Source organism: Serinus canaria, chromosome 3, assembly GCF_022539315.1.
Source record: "Serinus canaria isolate serCan28SL12 chromosome 3, serCan2020, whole genome shotgun sequence".
Lineage (NCBI taxonomy): Eukaryota > Metazoa > Chordata > Aves > Passeriformes > Fringillidae > Serinus > Serinus canaria.
Window position 1 is genome coordinate 106,291 of NC_066316.1, and position 14,873 is coordinate 121,163.

A 14,873-nucleotide genomic window follows, 5' to 3' on the forward strand; every position below is an offset into this window, starting at 1 on the left:
CTGCTTACTGCTGAGAAAGAGGTTTGTCCTCATTGGCATCAACAATGACAACAATCCCTCCTCCCCCCACAAGCGCCAGGGGGGAGCCAGTCTCAGATGTCACCCTGCTTGCCCTGAGCTCGCCCAGGACCAGACCACCTCCTGCTCCTCTGCCTGGCAGACTGCTGCACCAGGCTGGGTACCAGGGCCACCTCCAGCTGCAAGGCCTTGCTTCTTTGTCAGCCCTTCAGCTGAGAAATGCATTCTTTATTCCTCAGCAGCTGGAACAAAATAACCAGCAGAGGGGAGCAATGGTGGTTTCCTGAAATGTGAGTTTTTTCAGGTTTGCTGGCAGGTTTGAAGTCTGACCAATTGCTGGGCTGATGAAGGGTCACCACCAGTGAGGAGGACAAGGACAACAGTTTACTAGAATCCCTTTAAGACAGGATAGCTTTAGATACACTAAATAAACACATTTTTAGGAGGTAACTGCTGTAGTCATGCACCCTGTTTGAGCTGTGCTAAGCAGCCCTGCCAGTGAGGATGAATATGTGCCTTCTAACCTCCTTCAGACTTGCACTGGAGCCCACTTCAGCCAGGGTTTAAACGCCTGCTCCCCCGAAAATGTGCCACAGAACTGCAAAGAAAGTACAAGGAATAAGGGGGGGTTGGGTTGTTTAACTGAAACTTCAGTTTCTGGCTGATTGCTAATCCATATGCCAGAATATCCTTTTTTTCCAGCCCACTTAGTTTTTCATTCCCAACGGTATTAAAGACCATTGGGATTTAAAACAGTGGTTTTTTTTTTTTTTTTTTATTATTATTATTATTTATTTTGGAGCCTTAAACAAGCTACATAAAGTCTGCCATGCATATCTGGAATGCTCCACCTGAAGGCCTCTCCCCAAAGAACAGAGACTTGCCTCAAGCAAGGAGTGGGGTACTTGATCTAAAAGGACTTGTGGCATCCTGCTACTGCTTTACTTCTGCAACACCTTTTAGAATCTAGCTGGGTACAAAGGCTAATCCATTACAAAGACAGTAAAGTTTTAATGTTAGGATTGACTAATCCTTTTAAATTGTTATTACAAAATATATATTAAGCAAAATGTTTTTGATAATAAACCTAAAGAAAGAAACTGTTAACAAATCTGCAGTGGTTCAAGAGCAGAGAATCCCTTTGCACTCACTCTCAGCACATGGAAATTTGTGAAGTCCTGCTATCAGGCAACTTCTGAAGATTTCTGGTTGGGTCAACAGGATTGAAAAGTCTTACTTTTCCTCTTTAAAAAAAAAAAAAAAAAAAAAGGTAAATTACTCAAAAAGATTTTAATCATATAAAATTGTGAAAGCTTCAAGTATTGGTGATCCCAAACTGTCCTATTGGCCAAATTGATGGAGATCTCAAAGTCAAAAATAAATTATGTTTAGAATAAACTAAAAGCCACAGGGTGATCTCATTGAAAACTTGTTAAAAACAAAACCAGAGATCAAACTGTTGTTTGCTTTTTGCTTGATTGTTTGGTTGGGTTCTTTGAGAGCCACATCACTAAATTTAAGTTCTTGTGTCAATATTGAGTTTCTCCCATGCCCCAGCCCTCTCAGTTTTACCACAGCTCCGTGAGAAGCCTGCAGCTCCTGGGGTCTCTCCTGAGGGTGGGGGTTCAGAGGGGACAGGGGAAGCTGTGCTGATTCTGGTCACTTTGGGGGAATTGAGTGGGGCTGTAGGGCTGGGTCGTGGCTGGCCCCAGAGGGACACTGGCACGGCAGCCAGCGTGGGGGCAGAGAAGGGAGGAGCACGGGGGATTTTCTCAGGGATCTGAACAAAAGGAGTGCTCCTCTCCATGACTGACAGCTGGGACGCTGGAGGTCGAGAGCAGTTTGCTTCCCCACACAGCTTTAACCAGGGAGGCTGTGACAGGGCTGTCCCTTGACCCTGCTATTAGGGGAAAGCTCCTTAAGACTCTCACATTCTCCAAGGTCTCCCCCTCTCTCGACAGGGACTGAGACCACATACCACACCACAAACATGTGCTATTTCAGGCACTGAGATAGAGCTTTACAATTCCAGGCTGTGATCAATTACTGACTATTTGGGATTTATAACAACTGCTTTTTCCACGGAACGGAAATCTGATGGTGACTTCGACCAGCAGCTCCAGTAAAGCTGAGCCACTGCTGTTTGAAGAAGAGGCCCCAAATGGATCCATACTTCAAGGTTTAGCAAACTCAGAATTGGCAACTTTTGTGCCAGATTTAATCACAAACTCTATTAAAGACTGAAGCAATTACAACCGATTGGAATGCAAATAAAATTTCTGTAAAGGTAGGATGAGAAATTAGTCACTCTGCAGATTCCCTTCCACAGCTGCACATATGTAAACATTTACTCTACCTCTCTTTTTCAGATTGTTGTTGTCATTGGGGGAGTAACTTAAACTAAGCCAATGATATCCTGGAAGACCACTCCTGGATCACTGCTAATAGTGCCCTCCAGCTAGAGAGCTGGCTGTGTCCACAGTCCAGAGAGCACAGGACACTGCACTCACTGGAGGTCACTCCACCAGCCTAGCCATGTAGTGAGGGTCCTAAATCTGGCACAACAGCGAGGGCCTGAAGGTGGATGGCATGGAGCCACACCTAGGATACCCAGAAAGGGCACTAGAATGATGCAGAACCTACAGTCTCTTTACACCATACTCACAGGGATTTAATGTAAAAGTATTAGTCAAATCTAATACTTATTATACCAAGCCAGACTCAGAAATTGGGATTGCAATCCACCAAGCAAAACTGCAGAAAGAGGGAGGAGGTGTTATTCCTAATTTAGAACAAGTCCTGTGTTGCTCCTTCTGTAGGAGAAAGCAAAATGCCCACAGCTTTTCCAGCCAGAAGAGGTAGGTCTGCACTCCAGCATGGCTCAGACCATTTTAACTTCAGAGCAATGTTTCAGCAGCAGTTTGGGTGAAACAGTCTGTGTTTCCCTGGTGTAGGAAAACACGGGTCCAAACGAGAGGCCCACGATCACATGGGATTTCTGCCCTGAAGTTGGAATTGAAATCAAATCTCTTAGCTTCCTGCCCTGTGTTTTTCCTACCCAGCCTAACTTCTCATCAGCCCTAGGATACCCTAATGATTAAAGGTGCAAATTGTTTGAGTGGCCTTGAGGATTGCAGTCACTCTCAGGAATACACATACATATATATAGATATATTTCCTTCTCGCCCCCTCCCCATCTTTTTAAAGCCTTGCAAAGAATTTTTAAGAGAACGCTCTGTAAAAGTCAGAGTGAATTGCCTTGTTTCTCTGACATACATCTGTAACCCATCGTGCTGATTCTGAACACAAAATTTTGTGCACAAAGACACTGAAATTTCCTTTTTCCGCGACTGCCCTGGTTTTACATACCCCCACTCTCTGTCTCCGTGGTTCTGGGACCAAACCAGTCACATTGCAAGTAGAGCAATACAGACGTATTGATGAGCCATGCAGATGTGTTCCAAGTGTTTGGGGTAGGACTCAAAGTGATGCACAGCTGGTTTTCTTGGCTAACTTTCACCCTTTTGGAGTTTTCTATGCTTGCAATGCTCCTCAGAACGTGTAAGTAATGGGCCACGTAAATACAAGGCGTTTCTGTAAGAACAGATCTGGATGTCCTCAATTACAATGCTTTCATCCATGCATTTCCTTGAAACCAATATATTGCTTTTCACAGGTATTTCCAAATCTGCTCCATAACTGGGAATGAGGAGTAGAGCCAGTAAAAATTTTTCAGCTGGACAAAGTTCCCATAAAGAGGCAAGGCTTCCTTGAAAATGAAATTTTTCATAGGACTCTAGAGTTACATTTATCAGAGTTGAAGGCCCAGAATTTTCTATTAACTTCACAAACACTCACTCCACTGTGATTCTATCCAGGTTTTTTTTTTTTTTTTTTAAATATTGCAAACGCAGTGTGGACATTCACAGGAAGAATTAAATCTGTAAGGAAAGACTATACTTTCAATGACATTAAGAATGCAAGAGTTTTCTTTTATTCCCTACTTATTACTTTAAATTTTTCTTGTCCAGCATAGCGTTGAGAATGACAATAATGAACCTCATTCAAACAAAGTCTTTTCACTAATGAAGCATATGGGAGTTCTGAGGGGGCTGATACCTTTGCATCTGAAGGAATAATTTTCCAATCCATCTGATCCCGCAGCACAGCCCAGTGCTGTGGAAAGGCCTGCTCTGCAGCACAGGATGGGATGTGGAATGCCTGCCTCACCTCTCTGACCTCAGAGGCTCCCAAAGAAGTCAGAGCTGGAATATTTGCCAGCAGTTGTCTTACTGAGCTTTCCTGTTCAGTGCAGTATGGCATTATTCTGCAATTACATGCTCTTTCCTGCCCAGAAAAAGTGGATTTTTCTGTTTTCTTTCCCCACATTAGTTGGAGTCAAGGACATCCAGGTGCTCCAGCACTGTTCTCTAGGATTGCCTTGGTGGTTCTTTCCCAGTTTCCTGGGGCTGAGTGGTTGGCTTGCAGGTGGATGGCTTGTGCAGCTTTGATCCTGAGCAGTTTGTAACAGCCCCAGTCAGGCTTTTCTTGCCTTTTTTCCCCTCTCTGAGTTTTCATGGATGGAATTTGCCAAGGTTGATTCATTGAACAGGGTCCTGGTGTGTCCACCCGTCGGCCGAGGCAGCCAAGCCTTCCCTGGGTGCATTCCCATCCCTCATCAGGCTCCACACAAATGTGCACCATTTTACTGCTTGGCTTATTAGCTCTAAAATCTCCAGATTCTTTACCTCATTCTGGCAGTGAAAAGCTGGGAGGAGGGCTTTTAACTGAACATATATTACAGAAACACTACATTTAAGTCTCCTTTATAAAGGAATGGAGAACTGACCCCAAATTTTTCAGGGCTGTAATGAATAAAAGGTTCATTGCATGACTCAAAGTGCTCTCACTCTTTGGGGGTGGGGGGGTGCTTTATCTTTATTACACATCTTATAATCGTTTTAAGTTTAGAACATGAGGTCTACGCCAGGATCTACTCTGCCTTGCTTTCTTTGCTTCCCCTTTTTATACTGAGATGAATAGTAGGTGTGCAGAATTCTCTTAGTTTTTCATTAACATTTTCCTTGCTACTATAACAGCTGGGCAAACTGATCATTCTCATTCTTCTAAAAACTGTTCTTTTAATAATATTTCTGTTTAATAGTATGATCTCAGACTAGAGTTTATTGCTGCGCTTTTTTTCCTTTCCTTTACAAGATTTCTTTTAAACCTGCTGTTTTAAGTACATGTAAATAGCTGTTCTTCATTTCAATGCAGTATTTGCTAATCCTGAGCGAGTAAGAACCAAACCCTTGGTTCAGATTTGTCAGTGCACAGAAGCATAAACACACCTTTTCACATTCAGCATCCTGCACTGGTTCCCAGTTTACCCTAAAAGGTTCAACACCAGGTAACAGAAAGCTTCTAAGGCCAAAAAGGCCAGCCATAATTATTAGCAGGTACTCAGGAGACCTTATGAGGCATTATGAGTTAATGTCTTTCATGTGTCTGGAATTCTGGAGGGGATTCCCTGCCTAAAGATGAAGCTGGGCCCTTATTAAAGAAGCCCCACAAATTGATGAGGTGTCTTGGGTTTCACAGTTGCATTCAAACCACGTGCTCCCTAAGCTGCATACTGCTGACCTCTTGCCTCCTCCATCCTGCCTGCCACCCTTCAATTTGTAGGCAGGTTCCCACAGGGTGTGCATTATCCACCCAGCCTCCTCTCGCTGTCTGCCCAGCTGGAATCCACACGCCCTGCTGGATCTGGATCCTTCCCAGGTGCCAGGTTTAGGATGCAAAACCATGGAGGTGAAAGGCTGATGCCTGTTCTGAGCTGGGTGCATCACTGCTCTCAGAACTGCTGCACAGGCCCTGCAGGTTTGCTCTGACATCTCTCTGCAGATTTGGACGCAGCCCCTGAAGGGTCAGACCTGCTCGCAGGCTGTGCCCACAGGAGGAACCAGCCTAGCAGTGGTCAAGTGTAACATTACCAGTGGCTGGTGCAAGCTTCTGCACGAGTCCACTCCCCATTTCCTGCACGCCACTGGGAACTGGGAAGCAGCTCTTTGGGCATATCAGAGGCCCTCACCAGATTGAAGATTTCATTGCACAAGGTACCACACAGAACCAGATAAAAATACGGTCCTTATTCAGCCCAAATTGCTTTTTGGGGTGAGGATAATGTTCATTTGAGAAAGATCAATAGGTCATAAGCTATTGGGAAGTGTGGTCATGGACCTGCATTCTTTTTCACGGGATTTTTTTGGGAAACTGAGTTTGGAAGTAGAATTCAGCTGATCAGTCTGTGCTGAGTAAACTGCTACCCTTCCTAGTCAGTAGGAAAAGTCATGCAGCTGTTTCAAGGGCAGCTGCATAAATTCAGCTAAATCATAGAAAAAGCTTTTTATTCATTATAATATGGCCTGGGGCAAAATAAAGCTGAAGTTATTAAACTGTAACTAAAAGCTGGCCACAGTAAAATATATTGAAGTCAAGATTAAAAGCACAGACAGAGTGTGAACTCCTAGTCTGGAGGGTAGAGGTTAAGAGAGGAAAAAGCCTAATTCCTTGGTGAAAAACTGAATTTCCTGAAATCTTTGTTCCTGTACCCAAAGTGGATTCTGGGAATTGAAAACTGCTATTGAGTGTCTGCATCATTCAAAAGAAAAAAATAATCAATCCAGTAGTTTTCACTTTTAAAAACAATAACAAGAGCACGTTCTTTCCACGGTGACCTGGATAACTTTTTTAAGTCTCAGACAGCGTCCTGTGTCAAACAGTAGTTTTTTTCATGGCAGGGTTGAACTGTTTTGAAAATGCAACAGTTGGCCAGGATAAACCTTTATCTTCATTTACCCATTGTTACTCGTATTTTTGTAGCCCTCTGGTAGCAAGAGGTCACATTTCCATGAAGATAAATTCCTTATTAGCCCCAACTGTGGTCTGAGGTCATTGCATATCTGTGCCAGGCCAGACTCAGAAGTGATGGTGAATAGGAAGTTTTTGTGCTGTATTGTCCTGGCTCGCGGCAGCTGGAGCCAGACAGCGTTAGCACCAACACCAGCACGGGCTAAAGCAGGCATGTCTTTCTACTTGCTCACCACACAACAATGAGTAAATAAACACTGTCCTCCATGCAGACTGAGCTGTCAGCCCAATGATCAGGAGGATGTCCCGTGCTCCCTGTACCTGCACCTCCAGCTCGCACGCCCGAGCCGATCCCAGCGCGACGCGCCCGGCCTCGCTGCTGGCAGGGGGCAGCTCTCTGTGTCACCTCTAATCCTTCCTGTCTGCTATCAGCTGCTCTGACGTTTGATGTGTGTCACTTGCTGTGGCCGCTGGAAGCCAAATATCACAGCTCTGAGATAACGCTGTGCCCGCTTTCCTCCAATCGCGGAATAACTTCGGCTCCTCTCTCCTCCAACTCCGAGTCAGGGGTCACAAGTTCCTAAGACAGCCTTGCATTTGCCTGAGAAATTACACCAGAGCACCGTTTCCTATGCCTCAGAAGCAGTCACAAAGCACTGAACAGAATGCCCTCGAGTCCAAGCGCTGCAAGGCTGACATTGTGAGTGTTTCACTGAAAGGAGCGCTTTGCTTTCCAGGTGGGGTAAATGGGCAGGTCTGACACGGCGCTGGTTTTACAAACTGCCTCCAGTTTGACACAAAAAAGGCTGGCTGCTCGGAGTACACCATGGCTCCATGCTCACGTCAGCCTTGCTCTAAACGAAGCCAAAGGCTTCTCTGACCCCCTCCAACTCCACCAGTTTGTTATGGCTCTGTGATAAGGATCAGTATCTCCTGAGAGATAAGGCAGGACCACCACCAAACTGGGCCTTCAAAGCACGCTGAGCTGCATTATACCACGGTGTGAAAGGATGTGGCTGTCAGGAAGGTGCCAGCTCTTGTCAGAAGGCTGTTCCTCCTATTTTTGCACAGAGGAGCCTTTCCCACGAGCCCCAGTAGCCACGGGCTGCTCACTGCGGGCTGAACGCCATGTGGGCATACAGACCCAGCTCTGGACATCAGCTGTGTCACCTACACAGGTGACAAACACCTGGAGGGTTCTGAGCTGCAGCATCTCCACATACAGAGTGCTCCAATCAAGGCAACTTCCTATGCTCAGGAGCATTTCCGTGAAGAATGGGCACATGGTATTCTTCAAGGGCACAGACAGAAGTAAATATGGGCAACACTTGCTTAGCAAACAGCACCCAAACACATTTTCTGACTCAGCAGCATGTGGACTGTACAGATTTGAGTCTGTGTGAGAAAGAGGAGCGATAACACCTCTGAAAACGAATTACCTCACAAAAAAAAAAAAAAAAAAAAAAGGAGGTGGAATATACCCGTCCAGATCAGGAGCCCTGTGCACGGTACAATAACCCTCTCCAAAATCAGAATCTCCCCCTCAAGGAAACGCCTTAACAAAATTCCATGTTGGTGTTAAAAAGTAAAAATTCTGTCACTTTGGTTATCAAAGTCAATGCATTTGAAAGTGTTTTTAGTCTCAGCCCCAGATGAGAGCAAAAATAGCACAACAAAATATTTGTGCACACACAGGTGATTTAGTCATTATGGATGTAATTACATACTGTATACACAATTCAAATTTAAATATATTTCAGCAGGAATTCAGAATTTTCTTTGACAAGCAGTGCATTAGTGCCAAGAGTAAATATTAAGGCTCTTTGTTGACTGGTCTGTCTTTGCAACACACATCAATTACCCTCTATTCTAAACGTGTTAGCTCTTTCAAATTTAAGGGGGAAATGATGAAATAAGAGTTCCTCCTTTATACCAGAGTTACTAAATCCCTCCATCCTTTCACACCCACCAAACCACATAAGATGTCTGTGGCTGAGGCATGCTAGGAAAGAAATGTGCCCTCTCCATCTTTAATGACAAAACCTGACCTTGATCTCATTTGAGTCTCTGGGAGGGATTAAGCTTAGGATAGAGAAATCCAAAAGGCAAACATTTCTTTCAAATTCACAACTGGGAGCAAAATAGAAATAGGCACTTGGAAGAAAAAAAAAAAGAGACAAAAAAGGCTAGAGTTAATTAAAAAAAAAGAAGAAAATGCTGAAGTTTAACATAAACACTGGATAAAAAGTAGATATTTAACCTACAACAGAAGTTTAAAACCATGCATCAACAACCCTTATCAATCTTATCAGTGAGAAGTAATTTCATTGCTGTCTCACCAGCAGCAGTAGGTAAGATTGCACTAATTCCCAGATATATTTCCCCTTATCTGGCCCTGTTCTTGCAGTTATCATGCTTAGCCTTCTATAGCCACAGGGAGAGTGCTCAGATGAGAACTTCACTTTACTCGTCACCTCTGTATCACAGGTGAGCCACATAAAAAGCAATATATTGATTTTAAGCCTGCTAAACCAATAGTTTATAGATTTTACTCTGTAATATCCAAGCCATAAACATATCTCCATCCCTGTCTAGGATACTGCAAGGTTTTATTTGAGGTGAGAGGCTCGATCTTACGGGAGTGGCTGAAAAGAGGAAGAGCCAGAGGGAACTTCAGGCCTGTCACAGATCCTTTATGTGTCAGAGGAAATAATCTGTGCTGCATGAAGAACAGCAACATGCTTCTCCCACCTTGAGAGCAAGAAAGGAAAGGAGGAGCTAAAGAGGAGTTCTCCTGTTTTCAACATTACCGACATGAAGCACAACAACTCCTTCCAAAGTACACAGGGGTTGGGATACTTCACACAAGCCACTGATCTGCCAACACCAAACAAACTTGTGGGTGCACTATGAATCCAGCAATTTCAAGGCATAAGCTTTCACTGAAGGCATCTTGTCCAGGTGATCTGTAGCTGATGTCCTTCACTACAGCTGAGAACACGGAACAGGGAGCACAACACAACCAGAGGGGCCTTGTCCCAGGGCTGAGGGCTTTACAAACAATTCTGCTCGCCTCTTTTACGAGCAGTTCAGGATTTCTTGGGGTTTTCCAGCTGCTTTCAGATCCCTGCTTGGCCTAAGTCACAGCACAGCCTACCCAGCCTCTTTTCCCAGACAGGAACTGGAACACATGGCTTGTGGTTGCGGTAAATTAATAAGGGGGTGAAAAAAAGAAATAAACAGAAGGGACTTTTCCCATGTGTTTTACAACAGTGCAAATCTGTCCCCCATCCAGTTCATCTGCAGCATACCATTCTCCTGCCAGCCATTCCTGTGCTCACTTGCTATATGATACAACTCCAGCCTCCCCCCACCACAAGTTTTATTTTTAATGGGTTCTCTGAATTTCCAAAGGCCAGATACTGATGATGTAAACTGGTGTCAATCCACTCTGGATTTTGAAACCAGTTCCAGATTTGCTTCTAAAATATGTATTTAAATGTATGAGGAATTCCCTGCTTGTAATATATATAGCCTTAGCCGTAATTATTGTCTGTACTTGCGTAAGAACATTTGCCTAGCCATGCAATAGGGACGCTCAGAAAGAAGTGTCTTTGCAGACTGAATTTCACTTTACATTAGTATATTGCAAATTAGGCCCAGAGATAATAGAGCATTATAAATTCTTCAAATGCAGCATTCTTCAGAGGTGAGAGATTCCCACTAAAATGCAGGATTTCCTGAAATGTTTTATAAGAAAAAAAGTCTGTGCTGTATTTTTAAACTACATCCTCCTCACTACCATTCATGTGCCAGTGCAAGAACCATTAGAAGGTTTTTATGTGGTGTGGCTGTGAGTTTCTTCATGATTATGAACAGAATATCTCTGGAAGCCCCTTTCCCTTCATTTCCACAGGTCTGAGGAGTGTGACAGAGCTGACAAATCTCAGAAACATGCTCTGCAGAAGCACAGCCTTTCAGCCTCTCTTCACTCTTTGGCAAAGCTTGGGACAGCCTGTGGTTTGCATAGTCCGAGAAACCATTTAAGCGTCATACAAAATTACAGTGATCAGGAGCTGTATTTCAGCAGAGGAGACCCAAAAGTCTGTAAAACTAATTTTCCCACAGTCCACAAACCCAAAACTTCAGTGCTAGTGTAGTCTCACCCTCTGCTTTTATCCAGCTGATCAACACTTGTAACCAGCTGATCTGCTGTCTGTCAAAGGATGGCGACTCACTGACGTGAAGTAGGTGAAACAAACCACGAGTTGCCTAAAGCTCCCCAGAACACGCTGGGGAAGTCGTGTAGTTGTAAATAAAGGGGCTGGCTGTGGCCCTTTACAAGCACTCTGGCACGGCTAGTGGCTGGGATGCCCGAGCCTGCATGTTCTCAGAAACCTCCTCCAGGCAAAGATGAGATCAGGCTCTGGGCATCAGTCCAGAAGCTCACGGAAACCTATGGAAACAGCTCCCCCCATTCTTGCAGTTAGCATGGGAAACCAAGTTTCTCTGAAGGCACCTGAAGCCTCTCCTGAGGCAGAGCCCAAGCCCGGGGGTGCCTGCCGAGCGCGCTTACCGTAAGGCGCGAGATCCGCCCCTCGTCCGAGACCTGACTGCAAGAGGAGGATAATTGCTGGCAGTAAAAACAAGCACCAGGGTCCTGCCCAAAATTCATCTCTGTCATGCCAAGCATTACATACAATTAATTTGTGATGTGTAATTTGTCCCAAAGACTTTATCATGTCTCCTCCTCAGCTGCCCTTCAGCACTGCAGCTGGAAACAGGATCTGTTGACAGGTTCATAATGCACAAAGCCTGGCTCAAACCTAGGCCAGCCATATGTGACAGAGAATGCACTCAGACTTCACCAGTTATCAGAAAATGATGCTTAATAGACTGCAAAACGTAATTTGAGGGGAAAATAATGAAAAAACTTGGGTTTGATAAGCTGTGACTTAAGCAGTTGTGTCATGACTTCAAATGGGCAGCACCAGGCTCTCACATTCCACACCAAATGTACACTTACCACAGCCACCAAGGGGGAAAAAGGGTACAAAAATAGGTAAAAACAACAAAGACTAAATTCTGACAACATAAACATGAAGGCTTCTAGAAATTAGGCCACGATATTGAATTTATTCCTCAGAACCAGTGGCTGGGCAGTTTGTCTCTGCCTGTAGTTGTGACCATCTCAGCAAGGCTCCAAAAGGAGTCAGATCTCTCGTGGTTGGAAGTACCTGAGTTTGTCACAATCCAGAGTGCTAACATGAGATTTGGAACGCTTACATGAGAGTTGGAATGCTAACATGAGATTTTGGAATGTTGGACCTCATGTCTTGAATTTTAAGCCAGACAATAACTGAAACAGGAAAAAAATGGTCTGAGCACATCTGAAGCCTAAAGTGTGTAAGCAGAACAAAAAATGATCAGGCAAAGTGGCCTTCCCTGCCTGTAACATGCTGCCTTACTTTTGTGAAATACATGATTAGCCTATGAAACTCTATCTGTAAAAACAGAATTTAAAAAATAATATGACAGGCAAAAAATTGGGGAAGTCTCCTTTGGGAAAATAGAATTTTTTTTTTCTCTCAGCATTAGATATTATTCTGCAATTGGCACATGCATTTATAATACCCTTTTTTAACTTTATCCTTTTCATTGAAGCAGGAAGTACAAGCCAGATCAAGAAGATATCTATGCACAGTTAAAAAGTGATCTAAGAAAATGATCCTAAATTTCAAATTGAGATATTTTAAAAACTGTTATTGAAAGGCTGTTCCTGACTTTTTTCTTTTGCCCTCCCAACTTTCAACTACAGGCTGCAATAAAACCAGAAAATGTGCTAGGGAATTATGAATCTTCCATACAGGCACAAATTAAGGTACTTTCAGGTACGTGGACACCTTCAGATGCCTCACGAATGAGAGGGTTAAATTGCTACTGGCTCCAAATTCAGTGATTTATGGTAATGGGAAGCTATACAATATGCCCCAGAAATGCAGTTGGAAATGATTGATAAAGCTTTAGTCTGACTGAGCACATACAGTAGGTAGATTAAGTGCCTGGCTTATCTGTCTGGTCCTGGGTGTTCATCAGTCAACCTCACTAACAAGCTAAAAGTCAGGATTGTGGTCAGCAAGTTCATATTCATCTGAAAATATGGGGTCTGCAGCGAGCTGTCTCACACACTGGCAGCTCACTGAACCTGTTTAATGCCTGCTTACCCCTGCTAATGCTCAGGGAAGGGAGAGAGCTGCAGGCTTGAGATGCAGCTTCACCCCTCGCATTCACTTTCCCCCTTCATTACTTTTTAACATCGCTTTAAGTAACAACTGCTGAAACCCATTAACAAACTCATTTTATGGTGCCAGAAATCTCAATAGCTCATAAAATTGTGTTATGAACCACGTTAGGTTTTGCTCGAGTCCAACGTGATTTAATAGCTTTTAATGCAAACACTGGATTTCTGTGTGAGGAGCTGCCTTCCAGCCTGGTACACAAAACAGCTTCAAAGCAAAGGGCCAGCTCATAAAGGTGAGGTGTGCTAGGAAACGTGTGGTGTGGAGGATGTAGGTCCAAACTCCCGGTGATATAAATCAGAATAATGCCACAGCCCTCATGAAATGCCAGCTGCCAGAGCCAAGATGTTGAGGGCAATATCTCCAGAATCAGTTGCTCCACCAGTAACTCTAATTTCACTGATTTAAAGGACAACACTATCAATATTTTCATGGGCCAAACAAGGTATTTAAGCTGGATTTCAAGCTAAAATGCAAAGAGCGTCCTATGGAGCTCGGGAAGAATTCAGCACGAGATGAGCCTATTCTGAAATATCAGCTTCCTCCCCTCCCACCATTCACCACTTCGTGGGGGATTAAAAAAAAGAAAAAGGATCAATGAACTCCAAACCCCTTTGCTGTTAATCTGTGCTGGGCTTCAAACAAGCCTGTGGAAGGACAAGACCTGAAAAGGTATTTGCAATAAAAGAGGCAATGGACACAAAAGTATATGCTGCTAATTAAAAACGTAAAATTATATCACAATGACTTTAAATGAGAATGATCTCAGTCTAATCACATAATACTTTCTTTTGTGCTCTAGGTCACGCCGTCACTCAGATGCAGCATTCAGGAAGCACATTTCATTAGACTAAATAAAGCTTCAATCATGTGTAAAATTTCCAACTTGAATAGGCAGCCATCATATCATTCATCAGTCTAGATGTATTTAATGGGTGTAATTTCTTCCTCATATTTCTGTGTTGATTGTTTCATTTCCATTACAGAAACCTTTCAAGGTTGCTCTTTTTGCTGTTCTTTGGGTCAGGATAAATAATGCTTTTTAAGTTGCATCCCAAAAACACATCCCTTTTTTGTTTGTCAGAAAAACTGGGTGATGGAGATAACTTTAAGCCAAGACAGAGAGAAACAACAGACCCAAATCCCAACACACACCTTTCCTGCCAGGACTCGGATGGTATTACCTGTGCTGCATGTCTCACAATAAATAATTGTGCTTAATCAGAAACAAATTGAGCAGTCTTGTTCAGACACAGCAGCCCCCTGTGGAGGCTGACACAGTTTCTACTGATGAATTTGAAGGGATTATGCTGAACACATGACCTTAAAGCAAGACACAAGAGCCCATCTCCATCCCTTGCTTCCCCCTTCCCCCTTTTCCCCCTGACATGCACGCATAGACAAAATGGTAAAAGAAAACAGTTTGCCTTTCAAATTTTAAATGGAAAGGGTGAATTAACAATCGAGGGGAGACTTGCAAACTCATCAGGAAGAAACCATAGCACCAAATGTTAGTCTTCTAGCTTAATCTGGAAAAGATTTTCTCCTAGACACTTCATTTGGATACACAGATGCCTTGCTTATGAGAGGCAAAATTACAACAGTTCTGGGCTCCAGACACAGCCAAGGTTCCTGCACCAACAATATAACTTTGTAGTTTTCAACCTGAAAACCACCATCACCTCA

At 43.7% G+C, this 14,873-nt stretch overlaps 1 long non-coding RNA gene across 6 annotated transcripts in view; it reads right to left on the bottom strand.

Moving 5' to 3' along the window:
- LOC108962545 (uncharacterized) overlaps positions 1-14,873 on the bottom strand; it is a 314,906-nt gene that overhangs the window by 104,294 nt on the left and 195,739 nt on the right. The gene's annotated exons all lie outside the window — the stretch shown is intronic.